The sequence below is a fragment of the Eretmochelys imbricata genome, chromosome 14 (genome assembly GCF_965152235.1).
Source record: "Eretmochelys imbricata isolate rEreImb1 chromosome 14, rEreImb1.hap1, whole genome shotgun sequence".
In the NCBI taxonomy this organism is placed as follows: domain Eukaryota; kingdom Metazoa; phylum Chordata; order Testudines; family Cheloniidae; genus Eretmochelys; species Eretmochelys imbricata.
Window position 1 is genome coordinate 45174642 of NC_135585.1, and position 21220 is coordinate 45195861.

General features: G+C 59.2%; 1 pseudogene; it reads left to right on the plus strand.

The window, feature by feature from the left end:
* The first annotated feature begins 362 nt into the window (after positions 1–362).
* On the plus strand, positions 363–14787 carry LOC144274126 (von Willebrand factor A domain-containing protein 5A-like; annotated as a pseudogene).
* Positions 14788–21220: the final 6433 nt, after the last annotated feature.

Consider the following 21220-nt stretch of genomic DNA (forward strand, 5'->3'; position numbering starts at 1 on the left):
TGAGGATCTGAGTATTTAAATTAAAGACTTATTTATCCTTCCTATGGAGTGATTATCAAGTTGGGATACAAGCTTGGGTATTGATGTTACAAAGGGACATTGGACCAAATTCACATCTGGTGTAACTCACTTGACTTTGGAGAATTTGCCCTAGTGTCTCACAGGAACGGAGTGGTGGACAAAAATCTCCTTCAACATGAGCCCTATGTAAATACAAAAGAGGGATACACATTACACTTTAAAGTAAGAGGACTGCAGTTACAGTGCAATGGCCCTCTGAGCTGAGTGGTGACTGCGCCTGAGGCTGTGACTTCCTCTGCCTCCATCAGAGGGGAAGGGCCCATCCCCCTCCCTGCACCCAGATGGGGCCGGTGGCTGAGTTGAGAACCCAGCTCCCACCCCAGAGCAACCAGCTCAGGATGGCACGAACTCTCCTTCTGCTTCTGCTGGGTAAGTGACCTCCCTCAGCCCGCATCCCTTTGTCTGTCTATCTGGAGATACCCCCGCCCAGCATCCCTCCATCCCTCTGCACCCCCATCCCCTCCCTGGAGCTCTCTTCTCTTCTCTTCTCTTCTCTTCTCTTCTCTTCTCTTCTCTTCTCTTCTCTTCTCTCCTCTCTCCAGATTCTCCCCAGGCTGGAGTCCCCCGCAGATAACAACCTCTTCTCTCCTTGCTGAGAGGCTTGTAGCGAGGGTGAGGGGGTATCAGGGAGTCAGGGGTGGGGATCCCCCTCCTCTCACACTGTGATGTTTGGAATTGCAAGGAAGGGGGGATCCCTGGGTGCCCCCCGTGTCATCCCCTGGGTGGGTCAGGCTGTCCCGTTCACAGGTGCCTCCTATGAACCTGCCCCAGCAGCAGCTACGGTCCAGAGCCACTTCCGTGGGGGTGGAAGAGCGACCCAAGCTGATGCCTGCTTGTGGGGTCCATTTGGTGGGTCCCAGCTCTGGCCGTAGGGGAGAAGATGCCCCCATCCCCCTGGGCACTACCTCACTGACAGCCTCAGCAGCGAGAGAGAGGTCTGGAGGGGCCATGGAGACTGACCTCCCACCTCCCCATTACAATGATTCCCCCCTGGCCAGAGGTCCGAGGGGGTGGGGCTGTGTGTGGAGGGGGGCCTCTCTCTGCCCCAGCTCTGGGCTCCCACCCACAGAGGACTCAGGGCCGGGGGGGCAGATCCAGCACCATCCAGCGGGACATTAAAAGCAGGTTCTGCAGAGACCCCAGAGGAAACGCAGTGGGTGGAAAAACTTCCCCCTCCCTTCCCCACATCCGGCCGAGCTTCCTCATGTCTCTCGGATGCCTTCTCGCTACTGAGAGGAAGGTGTGATGGTCAACTGACGGATTCTCCCCCCTCTTCCACCACTGCCCCTGGATGGAGAGTGTGGGGTGAATACCCTGATGGGAAAGGGGTATCTTGGAGTTGAAACATTTGCATCCACAATCCTCCCCGCTTTTTGCACCATAAAGGGGCAGGAAGGAGCAAGGGGCAGTTTGGAGACCCCCTCTCCCCAGCCCCAGTTCAATGGGGGGACATGGCAGGATGTGTGGAGCGAAGAGTTTGCAGACAGTCCCTGGCTCCCGGGTGGGCGGGCGGCGAACTGTGCAGACGGTCCCTGGGTTATAGAAGCTGGGGACGGGGAGCTGGCAGATGCTCCCTGGCTGGGTTGGGTGGGGGTGGTGAGGCGTTTGCAGATGCTCCCTGGCTGGGTTGGGGGGGCGGGGGGTGAGGCGTTTGCAGACGCTCCCTGGCTGGGTTGCGGGGGCGGGGGGGTGAGGCGTTTGCAGACGCTCCCTGGCTGGGTTGGGGGGGAGAGGCGTTTGCAGACGCTCCCTGGCTGGGTTGTGGGGGTGAGGCGTTTGCAGACGCTCCCTGGCTGGGTTGGGTGGGGGGTGAGGCGTTTGCAGACGCTCCCTGGCTGGGTTGGGTGCGGGGTGAGGCGTTTGCAGACGCTCCCTGGCGGGGGGCGGGGCTCGCGGGGACACTCTCCCTCCCAGCCTGGCTCAGGGCTTCGCTGCTCAGAGACCGAGCGAGAAGGTACCGGGGGTGCGGATCGGGCCCCAGTCGAGCCCCCTCCCCTGGGGGGCCTGGCCCCAGCCCCCCCTTCCCCTCCGTGTCCAGGGCCCCCCACCCCCTGGTCTGGGCCCATCCCCCGACTCAGGGCTTCGCCCCTGCAGAGTCTCCCCGCCCTGGCTGCGGGGCCCTGCGTGCCGGGGCGGGTTTGGGGGTGTTTGGAGGGAGGTGACCCCGAAACGTTTCTGCTCCGTCGTCCCCCCCCCGATCCACCCTCCCTTTCCGCGCTTCTCCCTGCGTGGGTTTCCCAGGGGCCATCCCCGTGGCGCCCGGCCGGTGTGAGGACACAAATCTCAGCCCTCCCCTTTTGCACCGGGGGGCACCGGCCCTGACCTGCTCCCCACAGGCTCCTGGGGTCCGCTGGGTCCCGTGAGGGGTCGGAGCTCCCCACCCCCGCCCACCCCGCCCTGCGGCTCCGCCGCACCCCAAGAAGCAGCTGCTGCAGCAGGAGCCGCCGCCTGTGAATCGGCCGAAGTTTCACGCCGACTCCCTTCCTCCGGGCGGGGAATTAGGCATCAGAGTTCAGTGCCGGGACCAACCGACCCGCCCCCGCGCCCCGCTGGAGCCCTGCCCTGGCCTCAGCCCTTTCCCAGCCTAGGGAGCGCAGCCCAGAGAGGCGGTAAATACCTGCGGGGGGAACGTGGCCTGTCCTGTGGCTGGGAGTTGCAGGCAGATGAATTCAGGCGAGGAGGGAGGCTCACCTGTCTGGCGGGGGGGGGGGGGGTGGGAATTAGCTGCTGGCCCAACCCCCTGGGGGCTTGGGTGGATTCTCCATCCTGGGCCATGTGTGAAGCCGGGCGGGAGGTTTGTCTAGAAATCTGCCTACGTTCCCCCCCCCCCCCGACCCCCCAGGTGATCCCAGTCTCCCCGTCCCACCTTCCAGCTGGGAATTCTCCAGGGGGCTGGAGTGGTGGCGAGCAGAAACGAGGCTCGGAGAGTGGGGTTGGGAGCCCCTCTCGCTCACGGCAGCTCTGGCGTTCCTCGCCCCCATCCCACCCTCAGCTCCCGCTCCTCCGCAGAGACTCCCTGCACGCCTCAGAGCCAGATTTCTGCTGCGGGAGAAATCAACCGGCTGCCGTCCTCTAACCCCGTCGTAAGGCAGCAAATCCAAGGCCCAGGGCAAACGGCTCGGGGGCGTGGAGCAAGAACGCCGGGAGCCCCTGGGCACGGCCAAGGGCTGGATTTCACCCCCGTTGGGGCGGGGGGTCTATGGCGACTGCTCCAGCCTGGGGTGAAAGCTGAGTAAATAGCAGGGCCGTGTCCCTGCCAAGAATGGCCAGGAGCTGGAGCCTGCTCCACAAACCTCTGCTTCTCTGCAGGGCGACAGTGGGGAGAAGGGCCTAGCCGGGTTAACAACCCCCCAGTGACCGAGCCGAGTCCCCTGCAACCCCTGTCGCTGTTCCAGGGGCCCCCCCAGGGGCTGGGGATAAAACCCAGCAGTCCTGGCTCCCAGCTCCCTCATTCTAACGCACGAGTCCCCCATCCCCCTTCATTCCGTCTGTCTGTCTGACCCCTGCACCTCTCCTTCCTTCCATCTGTCCATCCATCCCCATACACCCCCCTATGTTTCTCTCTCCATCCCCCAACTGCCAGCTGTACCCCAGTCCCTGCCTGCCCCTCCCTGCGGGGGGCTGGCGCAGTTGCGGCAGAGCCGTGACTCTGATCTTAGGAGCTTGGGCCTGTGGGACTCCCTGCCACAGGACCTGGCTGAGCAGAGGGGTGGGGCTGGGGTCTCAGAGCCATCGCCGAGTGTGTGTGTGTGTGTGGGGGGTGTCAGGGCACCCTATGCCCATCAGATTCCATGGGAACCCCGTATCTCACCCCCCAACCTTCCCCTCACACAGATCCCCGACCCCAGAGCCGAGATGATGAGTTGCGGCCTCCTGACCAGCTCCAAGGAGCCGGGTGAGTCAGGGCTGCGGGGGAGGGTTGCCCCATGGCTGACGTGGCTCCTCCCCCCGGTGCCCGTGGGGGACCTGTGGCTGATGTCCCCCTCCCCCCAGTGCCCCTGCACCGCAGCTCGGTGTCGGTGTTGATCCGAGGCTTTGTGGCGGACATGGGCTGCCAGTTGCTCTGCAGGAACGAGGAGCCGGGGCCCGTGGAGTCTGTGTTCAAATTCCCCGTGGACGCCGAGGCGGCTGTCGACGCCTTCCAGGCCTGGCTGCAGGGGGCCTGGATCCAGGCCCAGCTCCAGGAGAAGAGATAGGTGCTGGGGGCAAGGGTCCCGGCGGGGAGAGAGGAGGGGACCAGGCTGAAGGGATCTCGGGGTGACCCCATCTCTCCCAGCAGGTGCATGAGCTGTACAGGGATGTGCTGGTTGGGGGGGGGCAGGGGATCTTGGGGGACAGGGATCTCGGGGTGACCCTGTCTTTCCCGGCAGGCACAGGAGCTGTACGGGGACGGGGCCACCCGCTACGTGCTACCGACCGTGCTACACCCTCGCTACATGCCCCACAGTGAGACCCACAGATCCCCCTGCGCCTCTGCTACATGCCCCACTGTGAGACCCACAGATCCCCCTGTCCCTACTCCGCGCCCTCCGGTGAGACCCACAGATCCCCTACCCCCATCACTGTGACACCAACAGACCCCCACCCCCTCCGCACATGCCCCATGGTGAGACCCACAGATCCCCCCATACTCCCCTGTACCCCAGCTGTGTGCTTCCAGCCATGCTGCACCCCTTTTACATGCCCCATGTTGAGACCAGACCTTTAGGTGCCCTAGATCCCGCATAGCTCCCTGTACCACATAGCCCCCAGAACCCCAGCTACACACCCCACTGTGAGTGACCCCGCAGCCTGTACCCCCTGAAACCTCCATAGCCCCTTCTACGTACCCCACAGTGAAAGACCCATATAGCCCCCATAATGCCCCATAGGCCACTACTGTCTTCCCTGAGGTAAGTGTGCCCCACCCCCCCAGGGTCTGCAGTCCCCGCCCCAGGGTATATGACCCACCCCAGCCATCCCAAATCCCCTGATATCCAAGCCCAATACTCCCCCAATAACTCAAACCCCCCATCTTCCCCCCACTCTCCCAGCCCCCTGGCCCTCACCCCTGTGTCTCTCTCTGCAGGGTGGGATGGGGAGAACATCACCCAGGAGGTCCCACGGGTCCTCCAGGGGGAGCTGCCCTACACCCTGAGCCGAAGCACCATGCTGCAGTCGCCCCACGGCATCGACCACGTGCTCTCCAACTGCCCCCTCACCCCCCTGAGCTATACAGCCGGGAACCTAACCACTGCCCAGGTAAGGGCTCACCTGGACACCTGGGTCCCAGCCATCCCTGCTGGGAGGAGGGTGCTGGGGGTGGGGCAGGGGGAGGGTTCTGGGCTGAGGGGTGGGTTCCAGGGAATGGGGCTGTGGGTGGGGGGAAGGTCCCGGGGGTGAGAGATGTGGTGTAGGGCAGGGGTGGGTCCCGAAAGGGGGAGCATGTGCCAGACTCTTTGGGTGATTGAGGGGGTGGGGGATCAAGCGACAGCAACGGATCTGGGGAATTTCCCAATTTCTCTGGGGAAAATCTGGACAGGCTGAAATGTGCCAGTTTGGGGATGAAATCCCTGGCAGTCGCTGGGCTCTGTAAGTCTTTAGTGTCTGGGATTTTCCCTCTCCTTGTTTCTCACTGGAAGTAAATGGAGGTGGGGGGACCAGGAAAATGTCACCCCCAAATTGGAAAGATTTAGACTCCCCCAAAATGTCAAACTTTTGCAATTTTTCACCAGGAAAAGCCAAGTTCCCACGTTGGCCTTTGGGGTTGTTTTTCCTTCTCTTTTCTCCAGCTAACCCGGGGGGCCCAGCCAGCGTTCCCAGGGTCTGCCCCTCACCGCGTCTCCATTGGGGGGGTGCCGAGCCGGGCGCGAGAGCCAGCGGGACCCTGCCCCCCCCCGGAACCGTGTGGAGGTGACTGTGTGTCTGTCGCCCCCCAGGTGTCGCTGGCCCAGGCCCCCCCGTGGGACAGGGAGTTGGAGCTGCTGGTGTATTACACGGAGCCACCCAAACCCAGCGCGGTGCTGGAGGCCGGGCTGCCCGGAGCCGAGCCAGGTGCGGGAGGGGATCCTGAACCCTACTACCCCTGGGCGGGGGCGCAGAGGGGGATCCATAGGGTGGGAATCTGGGGAGGGTGAGGTAGGTGCTGAGCGGTGACATAGGATCGGGGGGGGGCATGGTGCAATGAGGGGGATGATTGGGGAATGGGGAGTCCTAGGGCTGCTGTGGGTGGGTGCTGGGGGAGTCTGGAGGCAGGCGAGGGTGGGGGGACAGGAGCGAGGGGTCTTGGCGGAGCTGGTGTTGGCAGGGCGAGGTGTCTGGGAGCAGGCGGGCACTGGGGAGCACTGCAGGTTTGGGAGGCATGGGGGAGAACTGGGGATGGGAGAGCAGGCACTGGGGGGCTGGGTACGGGGATGGGGGGGATTTAAGGGGAGAGGGGGTGGGGGAGGGACAGAGCAGTGGGGGTGAGTCTCTGGGGACAGTCATGGGGCTCTGAGGGGGTGGCTCACAGCGTCTCGACCCCATGCCCACCCTATTAGGGGGCTGGCCCCCATCTCCCCGCAGGCTCCCTAATGGGCGACCCGGCCGTGATGATGACCCTGCTGCCCAGAGTGCCCGAGGTGGTGCCGGCCCAGAGCCAGCCGGGGAGTTCGTCCTCCTGCTGGGCCGCTCCGGCAGCACGGCCTGCCCCATGGACACAGAGACCTGTCCCGCCAGCGCATCAGCAGCACTAAGGGACGCGCTAGATGGGCCTGTGGGGCCGTGCCGGGGGAGCAGCCCAGGCTGGCTGGGCCCGTGGGGCTGACTCTCCATCTGTCTGTCTGTCCTCAGGAGACCCTGGTCCTCCTGTTGAAGAGTTTGCCCCTGGGCTGTTATTTCAACATCTATGGCTTTGGGTCTGAGTTCGAGTCCTTCTACCCGTGAGTCCGAAGGGCAGGGAGGGGGCTGTCTGGGTTAGGGGGCAAGGCTGGTTAGCGGACAGAGGGTGTCTCTTAGTTAGGGGGCAGGGTGTGTCTGTGGGTTGGGGTCAGGGCTGGTTAGGGGGCAGGGCATGTCTGTCTGTTGGGGAAGGGCTGGTTAGGGGGCAGGGGGAGTCTGGGGCTTGGGGCAGGGCTGGTTGGGGGGTGTCAGTGGGTTGGGGGTCAGGGCATGTCTGTTGGGGGCAGGGCTGGTTAGGGGGCAGGGTGTGTCTGTGGGTTGGGGGTCAGGGCATGTCTGTTTGTTGGGGGCAGGGCTGGTTGGGGGACAGGGGTGTCGGTGGGTTGGGGGCAGGGCTGGTTGGGGGACAGGGGTGTCGGTAGGTGAGGGGGCAGGGCTGGTTGGGGGACAGGGGTGTCGGTGGGTGAGGGGGCAGGGCTGGTTGGGGGACAGGGGTGTCGGTGGGTGAGGGGGCAGGGCTGGTTAGGGGACGGGGTGTGTCTGTGGGTTGGGAGTCAGGGCAGGGCTGGTTAGGGGACAGGGGTGTCGGTGGGTGAGGGGGCAGGGCTGGTTAGGGGGCAGGGTGTGTCTGTGGGTTGGGGGTCAGGGCATGTCTGTTTGTTGGGGGCAGGGCTGGTTGGGGGACAGGGGTGTCGGTGGGTGAGGGGGCAGGGCTGGTTGGGGGACAGGGGTGTCGGTGGGTTGGGGGCAGGGCTGGTTGGGGGACAGGGGTGTCGGTGGGTGAGGGGGCAGGGCTGGCTGGGGGCAGGGTGTCCCTGGCTCCGGCTGTCCCAGCCCCAGACCTGTCGGCGCCCCCCGCAGGCAGAGCGTGGAGAATACCCAGCAGACCAAGGCCGAGTCCCTGCAGCGCCTCCGGCTGCTCCAGGCTAACCTGGGGGGCACCGAGATCTTGGAGCCGCTACGAGCCGTTTACCGCAGCCCCTGCCGGGACGGGCACCCACACCAGGTGCTGGGGCACCGGGGCCAGCCGGAGGGGCATTCTGGGGTGGGCCTGGAGAGTGATTGTGGGGCCGAGGGGTGATGTGGGGGGTCGCAGAGAGGGATGCGGGCCTGCGGGGACAGACTCACAGACTTTCAGGACAGAAGGGACCATCCTGATCATCTCATCAGGCCCCAGCTCCTCGCTCCCCCCGGGGACAGCCCCACCCCTCAGGCTGAGTCACCGGCACCCCCAAACCCTGAGTTACAGGCGTCAGGTCACAGCGACTCCCCCCAGTTGCTCCGGTTCAAACCAGTGAGTGCCCCAGGCTGCTGAGGGAGACCAACCCCCTCGGGTCTCTGCCAGTCTGAGCCAGGGGAAAATCCCTTCCCCACCCCAAACGTGGGGGTCAGCTTGCCCGGAGGATGGGGGCAAGACCCCCCCCAGCCAGCCCCCTGGGAAGGATTCTCTGCAATAACTCTGAGCGCCCCCCCACTCCCAGTGCCCCGCTGCCGCCCATGGGGTGTTTGCTCCCAGCTGTCGCTGTGGGCCATACGCCATTACAGGCCCCTCTTTGCCCACCTTCCCCCCCACACTCCCCTCAGAGGCTGTTCAAGGGGGAGACCCTGGGAGAGGGGATCGGAGAGGGGCTGGGGGCCCTGGGGGGCAGCCGAGCGGGGCCAAGGGGTTGCTCAGAGTTGGCCTGGGGCTCTGGGCCAGATGGGGGGCCACTGCCCCTGGGGGTGTGAGCAGGGCGTGGCACGTAGCAACCCGCAGGGGGAGGTACCTCTGTATAGAGCTGGGAGGGGCAGCGCTTTGTGCTGTGCCCAGCTCTGGGGGGTGCCCTGCAGCCGGGAGGGGCAGGGAGGTCACTGGTGGGGGGTCAGGAGGGAGCTCCTGGAAAAGTGCCCACAGCAGTCGGTGGGTTCTTGTCTCCAGGGGCCGGTGAACAGGTGATGGTTTGGGGTCATGCCTCGGGGTTGGGGGTCACAGAGATAGGGGAGGTCAGCAGTCCCCGTCTGTCAGCCCCTCAGGGGAGATCTCTGGGAGGGGAGGGATGGGGCTGGGGGTCTCTGGGAGGGTCAGTGGGGCAGACTCTCCATGGGGCTGCTCCCGTTCCCAACAGGGAGGGGGTGTCTCTGAGGGGGTTGGGGTCCCTGGCTCTGACAGCGTCTCTCCCTGCCTCAGCTGTTCGTGTTTACGGATGGGGAGGTAGAGAACACCCAGGACATAATCGCAGAGGACCCACAGGTAACTGGGGGTGCCTAACCCCCCCCCCAGCCCTGCCCCCATTAGCATTGCCATCATGTGGACCCCCACCACCATAGTGCCCAACATCTGCCCAACCCTTTGCCTCACCCTGCCTCCCAGCCCCACGAGCATGGGGAGCCCCCCCCCCAGTCCAGCCAGCCCTACTGGCCCCCCTCCAACTGCCCTGCCCCCACCCAGCACTGGATGGGCCCCACCAGCTCTGCCCCTCCCCCTCCGGTCTCTGCCCCCCCCCCGCCACAGGTGCTTCTCCTTCGGCATTGGGGACAGAGCCTCCACGGCTCTGATCAAAGGCTTTGCCCGGGCAGTCGGGGGCAGCGCCAAGTTCATCACCGGACAGGACCGCATGCAGCCCAAGGTGAGAACCCAGCAATCCTGGCTCCCAGCTCCTCCACTCTAGCCTACTAGACCCCACTCCCCTCCAGAGCTGGTGACAGGACCCAGGTGTCCTGGCCCACGTGTGTGCCAGTTCCCCGCCAGGTGCCGCAGTCTCTGAAGTGGGCCCTGCAGCTGGCAGTGACCGGGATCTCACTGAGCTGGGATCTGCCCCCTGGGATCCAGGCGGAGCTGCTGCACTGGGACCCCGAGGTGATCTTTGCTGGGCAGCGGTGCCTTGTCTATGCCCAGCTCTGCGGGCAGCCCCAGGTGGGAGAGCGAGGTCCCCCGAACTGGGGTGCCCCCAGGGTTTTGGGGTCAGTGACTGAGGCAGGAGCCCCACGGTCCCCTCCTGGGCGATAACTCTGGCCTCTAATGATGGCCATTGGCTGGAGCTCCCTGAGCTACCCCAGCCCCATTGTTCTGAATGGGGAGAGTTCACTCTGACCCCTAACGATGGCCATTGGGCCAGGGATCTCTGTGTTACCCCAGCCCCATTGATCTGTGTTGGAATTGATAAATCTGACCCCTAATGATGGCCATTGGGCGGCAGGTCTCCGTACCAGCCTGGCTGCATTGATCTCAGGGCAGGTCTACACTATAAGTTTTCATCGATGCACTTGCACCGGTGTAGCACGTCTGGTGAAGACGCTCTAAGCCGACGGGAGAAGCTCTCCTGCTGATGTAGCACTGTCTGCACGGGGGGCTAAGGTCCGTGTAACTACGCCACTCATGGGTGTGGATTTTTCATGCCCCTGAGCGATGTAGTTCTATCAAAGTATGTAGTGTAAACGAGACCTCAGTGGGGATCGATAACTCTGACCTCTAATGATAGCCACTGGGCTGGAAGTCTCTGAGCTGCCCCAGCCCCATTGAGCTCAATGGGGATTGTTATCTCTGGACCCTAATGACGGCCATTGGGCTTACTAAGCCAGCCCCCCAAGTGGTGTTCATTGGGTATATTTGCCCCCTTTGTTCTGTAAGCTGGATCTGAGGGGTCCCAGGGCATCTTCTCCCCCCTTGCATTCCACCTCTGACCACCTTTCTTTCCCCACAGCCCCCAGACATTCCCATGGAGGGCATCACCCTGCAGTATCACATCCAGGACCAGACCTACTAGGAGACGTCGCAGTTCTCCCTGCAGCCACAGGATGGAGACAGGTGACAGCAATGCTCCCCTGGCTCCCATCCCCCACCCCAGGCTGCTGGGTCCTGCCCCCCGACGTCCTCACCCCAGCAGAACAGAGACAGGATGGGACCAGCCCCCCTTCTGTGACCACTAGACCCCACTCCCTTCCCGGGGCCAGGATAGAACCCAGGAGTCCTGGCACCCACCCACCCCCATCCCACTAGACCCTGCTCCCCTCTCCGTAGCGGCTAGAACCCAGGCGTCCAGGGCTGACCCTGTGAATCTCTCTCCCTGGCACAGGCTGCCCGTTCATCGGCTGGCCGCCAAGTCGCTGCTGCTGGAGCTGGAGCGGGCCGTGGGCGCGGGGTCGGAGGGGGACGCGCGCCGGGCACTGGAGGCCAGCCTGAGCTCGGGGATCGTCTGCTCCCTCACGGCCTACGTGGGGGTGGACATGGAGCGGGGGCAGCTGGTGAGGTGGGATGTCCCGCTGGCAGGTAACCCCCAAAGCAGCTGGGGCTCCTGGCGCCAGGGGAGGACTCAGCATGTGGGGGGAACTCGGGTGGGAGGGGGAACCTGGCACTGGGGGCGGTATGGGGAGGTGGGGGGAACCTGGCGCCAGGGAGGGATCCCAGCACAGGGGGATCCCAGTGTAAGAGGGGGGGACCCAGAAGGGGCATGCAGGTGGCATCATGTTTATGGGGTAATGTCCCTTTGCCCCTCTCCCTGCCCCCCTGACTCCCGGGGGCTGTGCTGCCCCCTCCCTGCTCCAGGGTGACGGCGACCCCAATCCCCATACCTCCGGGGCATGGGGAGAGCAGGGGCACTAGCATGGTGAGACGGGGAGTAGCACCGCCCCCCACCCCAGCCGGAAGAGAGGGGTCTGTGCCAGACAGACAGACACAAGTAGACAGGCATGCGGAGACCCAGAGTCAGACAGGGACAGAGACCGAGAATCAGCCGACAGACCCAGACGGGGACAGGACGGAGAGACGCAGAGAGAGAAACAGACCCAGTCAGACAGACAGACCGACCCGGGCAGATGCAGGGACAGGAGGGGCGGGCACATTGCTGTCATGAGCAGACCTGGCTAGTAGGGGCCTCTCGCCCCCCAGCATCCTGCCCTCATCCAGGGAGTGCAGCACCCACCCCTGCATCCCCTGGGGCTGGAGGAAGCGTCCTGGCTGGGGGGAGAAGAATGGGGCTGTGGGGACTGGATCTGGGGGTCACAGCCAGGGGGGAAGGGGCAAGAGCTGGGAGATCCTGGCTGTGATGGAGCTGCGGGGAGAGGAGGATGGGGCTGGGTGTGGGGGGGTCCCAGCTCGGGGAAAGGGGCTGGGGGGTATGGAGGAAGGGTCCCAGCGGTGCGTTGGCTCTAAGTGTCTGGGGGGGGACGTAATTCCCTTCCCTCCCTTTGCTTCTCTGGGTCTGTTTTTGTGTCCGTCTGTTTCTGTGTCTGTCCATCTACTCGCTAAATTTCGATTTCATCATGGAATATACGGAGATGATAGTCTGCGTCTCCATAGACCCCATCTGCGAGCGGCCGGCGAGTGGAGTGCGCCTGGACGAACCGAACCAGCGCAGCGTCTCCGGGCGCTTGTCCCGTGACTTGGCTGCGGCACGTGAGTACCTCTGCCCCGCGGGCCTGCAGCTCCCAAAGTCCAGCGCCGGCCATCTCCTCCCTCGCAAGCGCCTGTCCTGGCTCCGTGGCCTCCCAAAGCTCAGCCGGGGGGGCCCAACACAAGGGCAGACAGTCCTGCAATCAGGGGGCCCCACCGGAGACAGCACCCCAGAACGGTGAAGGGGGCTGGGAGTCAGGACTCCGGGGGTGGGCAAACGCCAGGGTGACGCTTCATCGGGTTAGAGACCCATGTGCCCTGAAGGTCACGGAGCTGTGCAAGTCTTTAAAAACGACATAGAAAACGAAGGAAATTCCTGGGTGAAAAACCTTTGTGTCGCTGAGGGAGGGGGAATTCTTGGCTGTTTTTTTTAGTGTTGTGAAGCAAATTATCTTGAAAGAAAATGACTAAAAAAATAAGGAAACCCCCAGGCAAAAAACTCTGTGAAGGTGGAATTTGGGGTGTGAGTTTGTGTCAGTGAGCTAAGGGTGTGTGTGTGGGGCAGGGATCAATAGTTTTTCGTAACAGGAATGTCTCTGAGCAGTTTTCTCTGAAATAAAGCCAGAGGGAAATTCCCAGGCAAAAAAACCTTGTGAAGCTGGGTCTGAGCTTGGAGGTTTGTACAGGCGAGTTCAGGGCAAAAGTCTTTCTTGGCACCTTCTGCTTTATAAACGAAGAAACCCACGAAAGGCAGAAATTTTAAAGTTACCTTAAAACCTGCATTTGGAGAGTCTGGAAATACAAAGTGACTGTAGCCCAGATAACTTTAACTCTGCCCCGTAACCCTGGCCCATGCATGGCTATAATATCATATAAACTCTGTAACATCCCATCCCCCGCTACCCCTTTAGACTCTTGTGTCTCTCTCCGGCCATAGGTCTGTATCGCAGGTTGTAGTGGGGGATAGTCCCGGGGACAGACTGTGTTTGAGAAACACCGTGGGGTTGTGGAATTAATGCCTGGGCAGGAACAGTCACAGGGAGTTGGGTGCCCATCTCGGATTGAAAGTTAATTGTCATCCCATGGGTGCAAGAAGGGGCGGAGTTAAGGATGACTGTGGTGGGGTTAAGGTTGCAGAAGAGCAGGTTAAGGACACCCATAGAGGGACAGAGTTAAGGCCACACAGAGAGTGACAGTTAAGGCTATTGGCTGTCCCCCAGCCTGGACAGGCCATGTCGCTGTTCTGTACCCACAACGCTGTGCCAGCCCCATCTCCCTGTGTCTCTCCCCAGAGCGGGCACCGGAGGAGTCTCCCTTGCTGAGGCTGGTGTCTCTGCAAAATACCGACGTCTTGTGGAACCTGGACCCCTGGCTGGCTGCTGTGCTGGGGGTGAGCGAGACCGACGCCAGGGGGAGGATACCCAGTGAGGTGAACGGGGGTGCAGAGGAGAGGGGAGAGATCTGGGGCAGGTGCCATTGATTGGGCCTGTTCTCTGCTCCCAGATGAGATTGGGGGCGACCCATTCGGGGGGGGGGGTCTGAGGGTGATTGGATTAAACCTGGAGCACAGTGGGCGAGACGGGCCCAGATCGGGGGGCTGGGAACCCCCTAATGGGGTCGGAGCATTGGATCGAGGGAGCCCAGGGCCAGATGGAGACGCCCAAGTTGGGCCCTGTCTCAGGCCATCTCTCTACTCCCTGGACATGGCACTGGGCATCTGGGTAGAGGGTCCATGGTGCTGGAGCGGGGGCTATAGGAACCCTCCGAGTCGGGGTGGGGGGATGGAGTAGGGGGTCCCTAGGGAAGGGGGAGGGCTGGGTGAGGGATGGAGGTCAGGGGAGGGTGCCAGGCTGGGCGCTGACTCAGGCTGTCTCTATCCTGCCCCCCACAGGACGTGACCCCCAGCATCTGGGCCACGGTGCTGGCCATGGTCTGGCTGCACGACTTGGCCGTGGGGTAGCGTGACGAGTCGAGCTGCTGGAGGCCAGGGCTGTGGTCTGGGTGCAGGACTGAGCAGGTGAGAGGGGGCCTGGTGGGTGGGGGGCAGGGACAGTGTCCAAGGTCTCGACCCTGAGAGTCCCTGCCCCATGGGGCCCCTGAGCCTGGGCCCCAGGAACCTCCATCCTCACGGCCCAGAGCCATGAGCCTTCCCCCCATGTCCTATAGCCCAGCCCCCTTCAGGGCCCTGAGAGCCTATGCCCCATGGGTCCCCATTCCTGAGATTCCTGCCCCCCAGGGCCCCACAGCCCAGCCCTCGAGAGCCCCCATCCCCAGCCTCTCCCCATCCCAATCCCAGCACCCTTCCGGGGTTTCCATGCCCTGCCCCCCAGCACCTTTACTTCCCAGCTTACCAACCCCCACACCAGTCCCCCACGTGCTGTGAGCTCTGTTCCTTTTGCCCCCAGGCCCTCCCCTCGTTCCCCGGGCTGGTGTCTCTCCAGTGCTCCCCTCTCATTTCAGGGGCCTGGCTGAGCGAGTGCCTGGAAGCCGCCAACGCCCTGCTGGGCTGCAGCGTTGGCCCTGCCATCTTCGGGCTCTGAGCCCCCTCCAGGATCCCCGCACCCACTCCCCAATCTACCCTGGGTGTCCAACTGGGAGCCCGAGGGCCAGCAGGGGACACTGGGTGCAGACCCACCTGGGCGGCCTGTGCCCAGCCCGGAGCAAACCCCCAGCTGGGATCCCATCTCTGCCACCAGTTCGGATGCATCTGCCTCCCACTGGCTGAAGAGGAGCGATGGCTGCCCCGCAGCTCCACCCCACTCTGACCCACTCTTGAGTAACCCCCACGCTGCTCACAGCCACTGCCTCCTCTCTGCATTGTGGGGGAGTCCTCGGGATTGCCTGCATCAATGTCGCACATCTCTTCACTTTTTACAAATGATTGAGGGGTCCCTCTATAAACAGCCCCCGGCCCCCACCCCAGAGGTGACTGCACTGACCTCGCCCTGCATGAGCCATCCAGTGTCAACCTAGTCCCATCTGCACGGAGTTCAGCTACTGGACAGCCAGCCAGACCAACAGGATCTTTCCTTGTCCAAACACAACCTCACTTTGTCGTAATGGCAGTTTTCTCTTCGCTGGACAATCCTGAACGCAAACATGAGCACAGTGATTGGCTTAATTCTTCATTTCCTCTCTGTCTAGGTCCAGACTAGAGCTGGTCAGTCATTTTCCAGCTGAACAGTGCTGTGTTGGCAAGTGCAATTCTGTGGTGAAGGCTGAAAGGTGGAATCAGGCAGCAGATGGAGGAAGCTTGCCCCGTGCTGCGTGTTGTGAATCCCTCCCCATTCACCAGCTGCTGAATTCTCTACCACAGGAAGAAATGCTTCAAAACCTGACCGTCCATCTTGATGGTTAATGCTCGCGCTGTGTCCATCCTGGGCAGCACCGGGCCCTTCTCAGGACATCCTGGGACTCAAGCAAACAATGAAAGACCTCAGCTGGTTAATTCCCTGGAAAGAAAGTGCTATTTTTATCAAGAAACTGCAGGAACATACAGAAGAAGCAAACAGTTTTCCCACTTCATGTTAGCCAGCACTGACCTCCTTTGAACAGCTTTCAGCAAATGACTCTGTGCTGGGTGGTGTCCTTATTTCAGCCTTTCCGTGTCTGAGAAGGCAACTCAGCAAATTCAATTTACAGCCACATTGTGCAGCGACTCCAGGGAAGGATTAAGATACCAGGTAATGGATTAATTGCCTTAAGGCCTGAAGGAATGCTGCCCTGGGACTGAGATTTCCCCAAAGGCCAGACGGAATTCAGAGATCTTAATTCTCACTTCCCGCTGTGAATAGTGGAACTTCAATACCAGCAGTGACACCCTGGTCCATTGAAATCAAAGGCAGTTTTGTCTTTGACTTCAACGGGCACAGTATTTCAGCCCATATTACGAGGCTTTTGCAAATTGAAAATCCCAACCTACTATCCTGTTCCAAACCCACTGAAGTCAGAGGAAAGGCTCTTTCAGAGAGAGCTGGGGAACCAGCTCCCATTGAAAACTCCAGCCAGAGTGAGTCTTTCAAGTGGTCTTTAGATAAACTCCATTGGTAGAAGCTGATTGCCTAGCTCCCTTCGGCGCATTTGGATATCCCAGCTTCCAGCTGACTCCAGTGGACTTTGAAGCAGACCCAGTCTGTATTTCTGAGCCTATAGATAGATAGATAGATAGAAAATCCACACACACAATAACAAAATAAAATCATATAACCATCTGTACTCACACGTATGTGACCATAAACAGCCTCACGTACTGTAGCACACCCATTAATGTATGAACCCTCCAGCCTGTAATGCCCCATCCGTTCCCGTCTGGTCCTGGCTCCTAGGTCCTCTCCTTGGCTCTGGCTGGGCTTGGCATGCTAGCGACTAGAGCAGGGGACTGGCCCATGGCGTTCCCGGGTTCTGTTTTGGTTCCTGGAGGCAAATGTGGCCTGGTGGGTTGAGTAGTGGGGACTGGGACTCAGGACTTCTGGCTTCTACTGTGGTAAAAGCATCACAGAGAAACCGATGTAAACACACTGAACATAGCAGGAGTCACCCGTCAGTCTTATGGGGCCCCAGCAGGTCAGAGTCTTTCCAACGCTTCCGCCAGCCCAGAAGGTCCTGTCCGTCGATGGGTCCGAGTCAGTTCAAGCTCATCCTTTCAGAGCAAAAGTCCTTTCTTTGTTTCCTCGTTTCTGGAAAAGCCAGCTTGACCCAATGTGTGCGAACCCCCATGAGGGCGTGGAACTTCTGGGGAGCGGATCAGTTTGCGGTGGGGTGTCTACGCTGCATTGTAAACCCAGGCTTGTGGACTCGGTGTTTCCAAGCCCGTGCTTGAGTGTCCACACTGCATTGGAAGCCTGGGTTTACAATGCTGGGTCTGGGTTAGCTGTGCTAACATGTCCATACTGCACTGTGCAGACCTTCTGACTCGGGTCTGCGGCTTGACCCGCGTCCACACTGCACAATGACAGGGCTTGGACCCGAGTCTCAGTGGGAGTTGGGCTCTGACCCATCCCCCGAGCAGCATCCTGGGACCCTGGCCCTGAGTGCTTCCTGCGCTGAGTCAGACTGACCTGTGTGCACGCAGAAGGGGGCCTTGGGCTCAGACATGAGTCAGAGTCCGGGCGTAGGGTGCAGTGTAGACATAGATGGTGAGCTGCTTTGCTTTACTCACCCCTCCCCTGGTATTTTTGGTTCCTGGAGGAGCTGGTATAGCCCTTTCCCATGGATTTATGTAAAATTCCTGGCCCACAATGATACATAAACTTAATACAGTGTGGTCCTCGAAATATTGATGGGGTGCGATATCTAAGACTGGCCTGCAGAGAGCATCCCAGTGATGCCCTGGATTGGGGAACATGGGTGCTGAGTTCGATTCTCAGCTCTGTCACTGAATCATAGCGTGATCTTGGGTAAGTCTCTTCATTGCTTTGTGCCTCAGTTTCCCCTTTGAAAAATAGGGATGAGGATGATGATGATATTCCCACTTCCAGTTGTGCTATGAGGATAACTCGAAAAATACTTGGGAGTCAGACATGACAGTGCTGGGTGCGGTATAATACCTCGGGCAGATACATGATGGGTAACATCTTGGTCAGTTACTGCAGCAGAAATAGTTTTGCGCAAGAAACTTCACTTATCAAATGTATATTTCACACCTCCTCTTGGAATAAATCCTTTAATCTTTGAGTCAGCGAGAGTAAACCTAGACCATCCCTGACAGGTGTTTGTCCAACCTGGTTTTAAAAACCTCCAATGATGGGGATTCCACAACCTCCCTTGGAAGCCTGGTCCAGAGCTCGATTACCCTGAAAGAGAGTTTTTCCTAATATCTAACCTGAATCTCCCTTGCTGCAGATTAAGCCCATTGCTGCTTCTCCTCCCTTCAGTGGCAATGGAGAAAAATGGATCACCGTCCTCTTCAGAACAGCCCTTCGCTTATTGGAAGCCTGTTGGCAGGTCCCCCTCAGTCTTCTGGTCTCAAGGTGAAACATGCCCAGTATTTTAACCTTTCCTCACAGGTCAGGTTTTCTAAGTCTTTGGTCATTTTTGCTGCTCTCCTCTAGACTCTCTCCAATGTGTCCACATCTTTCCTTAAGTGTGGTGCCAAGAACCGGACACAGTACCCCAGCTGTGGCCTCGCCAGGGCCGAGTAGAGCAGGACGGTTACCTCCCGCGTCTTACACACGACCCTCCTGTTAGTAGAGCCCAGAATGCAACCAGTGCTAGGGCCTGTGTTACACATGAGGGAAGATGAGATGGTCCCATAGTTTCCAAGGCCAGAAGAGACCAGGGAGTCATCCCCTCCCGTCCAGTCCCTATAATGCTGCTTCCCTCTCATTCCTTATCCTTTGCTGCCCTCTGGCGACCGCATGAAGCAGCCAGAATTTCATGGAGATCTGCTGTATTCTCCATCTTTTCTCTTTACCAGTTCGCTTCCAAATGCTTCCCATTTGTCAGTCAAAACTCCTGAGCAGCAAGGGCTGGTTGGGGCGCTTGGACTGTGGATGGGATCGCAGCGCCCCAGGCACTCGCTGAGATTTGCCTTTGTATTGAGTCACCAGCAGGGAACGCACGTAGGCCCCAATCCTGGTGAGACAGGGCCAATGGGAGGTTGGCCTTTGATCTCAGTGGGGACAGGTTTTGCCCCCACTGTCTATCTAGGTAGGTAAATGCCTCTGAGCACGGTCGTGTCTGAGGACACGCAGGGATGAGATGAGACCAGTGGAGCTACGTCCGGGTCACACCACCTGGGGATCTGCCCAGCGACTCCAATGGAGCGACGACTGATTGTGGGCCAGATCCTCAGCTGGAGCCAGAGTTTAAGGTTGATATTTTCCAATCCTGACCAGGTGATTTGGGCACACAATTCCCATCACATTTAGTTTGAAAACATCAACCTAAGCATCGCGCTCAGTGCCACACAGGGAGTCTGGGGCAAAGCCAGGAACTGAGCTGGAAGTTCCGGGGGCCAGTCCAATGCCTCCAACACACGATCAGGCGTCACCACCACGCTGGGGTCAGTGGGTGAGGGTCTCTGGCCTGTGCTATGCCCAGAACAGACTATATCCCAGGGGTCCCTTCCGGCCTTGGAACAGCTGGGAACCTATGAGTCTCCTAGTGAAACTGATCCATGGCTGTTCAAAAGAATTGTTTAGCATTGAGCGTCCTGCTCCTCAATGAAAATTGCAACCTCTACTTTTCCCAAATGAACAGCTTTAGAAAGATTGATTTGTGGCCAACATTTTCAAATGGGGGGACCTAAAATTAATAATAATAATTAGGCTGGAATTAGGCACCTAAATCCGACTGAATTTCAATGGGATTTGGACATCTAGCTTCTATAAAGCTGCTTTCAAAGTGCCAAACTTCGCTCTCATCTTGCACAACCGTAGACCTCAGCCCCATCTGGCGAAACTGAAGCACAGAGAGGAGATGGGTCACACTTTCCAAAGCATCTAATCCTAGTATCCAGAGGGACAGGTTTTTAAAGGTATTTAGGTGCTTTGTGGAATTTTCACAAGTGCTTAAAGAAGTTAGATGCCTAACTCCCCTAGAAATGAAGAGAAATTGGGCATCCAAATCCCTTCAGCAGTTTGAAAATCTTAGTCTTTACGTCTCTGTTTTAGTCTGGGTGTGTTTTTCAGGATTGCTGGGCAGCCCTGGCTCCCAGACAGGTCACTGAGAAATGCAGGTGCCCAACACACCTACAAGTCTGGCCACCTTGATTAGTAGGGATTTTTGCTGGCTAACTTTAGGCACCTGAGTTTGAAAACTTTTGCCTAAGTGATTTGGCTGAGGTCGCAAAGAAAGTCAGGGCCAGCTCCTATATTAAAGCTAAGGTCTCTGGATCCCCATCACGTGCTTCAAACTATTCTTAAAAAGAAAAGGAGTACTTGTGGCACCTTAGAGACTAACCAATTTATTTGAGCATGAGCTTTCGTGAGCTACAGCTCACTTCATCGGATGCATACTGTGGAAACTGCAGAAGACATTATATATACACAGAGACCATGAAACAATACCTCCTCCCACCCCACTCTCCTGCTGGTTATAGCTTATCCAAAGTGATCATCAAGTTGGGCCATTTCCAGCACAAATCCAGGTTTTCTCACCCTCCGCCCCCCCCCCCCCAAACTCACTCTCCTGCTGGTAATAGCCCATCCAAAGTGACCACTCTCTTTACAATGTGTATGAAAATCAAGGTGGGCCATTTCCAGCATAAATCCAAGTTTAACCAGAACGTCGGGGGGCGGGGGGAGGTAGAAAAAAACAAGGGGAAATAGGCTACCTTGCATAATGACTTAGCCACTCCCAGTCTCTATTTAAGCCTAAATTAATAGTATCCAATTTGCAAATGAATTCCAATTCAGCAGTTTCTCACTGGAGTCTGGATTTGAAGTTTTTTTGTTGTAAGATAGCGACCTTCATGTCTGTGATTGCGTGACCAGAGAGATTGAAGTGTTCTCCAACTGGTTTATGAATGTTATAATTCTTGACATCTGATTTGTGTCCATTTATTCTTTTACGTAGAGATTGTCCAGTTTGACCAGTGTACATGGCAGAGGGGCATTGCTGGCACATGATGGCATATATCACGTTGGTGGATGTGCAGGTGAACGAGCCTCTGATAGTGTGGCTGATGTTATTAGGCCCTTTGATGGTGTCCCGTGAATAGATATGTGGGAACAGTTGGCAACTGGCTTTGTTGCAAGGATAGGTTCCTGGGTTGGTGGTTCTGTTGTGTGGTATGTGGTTGTTGGTGAGTATTTGCTTCAGGTTGGGGGGCTGTCCGTAGGCAAGGACTGGCCTGTCTCCCAAGATTTGTGAGAGTGTTGGGTCATCCTTCAGGATAGGTTGTAGATCCTTAATAATGCGTTGGAGGGGTTTTAGTTGGGGGCTGAAGGTGACAGCTAGTGGCGTTCTAACACTGCTGTTACTCTGAAAACTATTCTTATGAATTCTTCTTCTTCTCCAAACTTACACCAG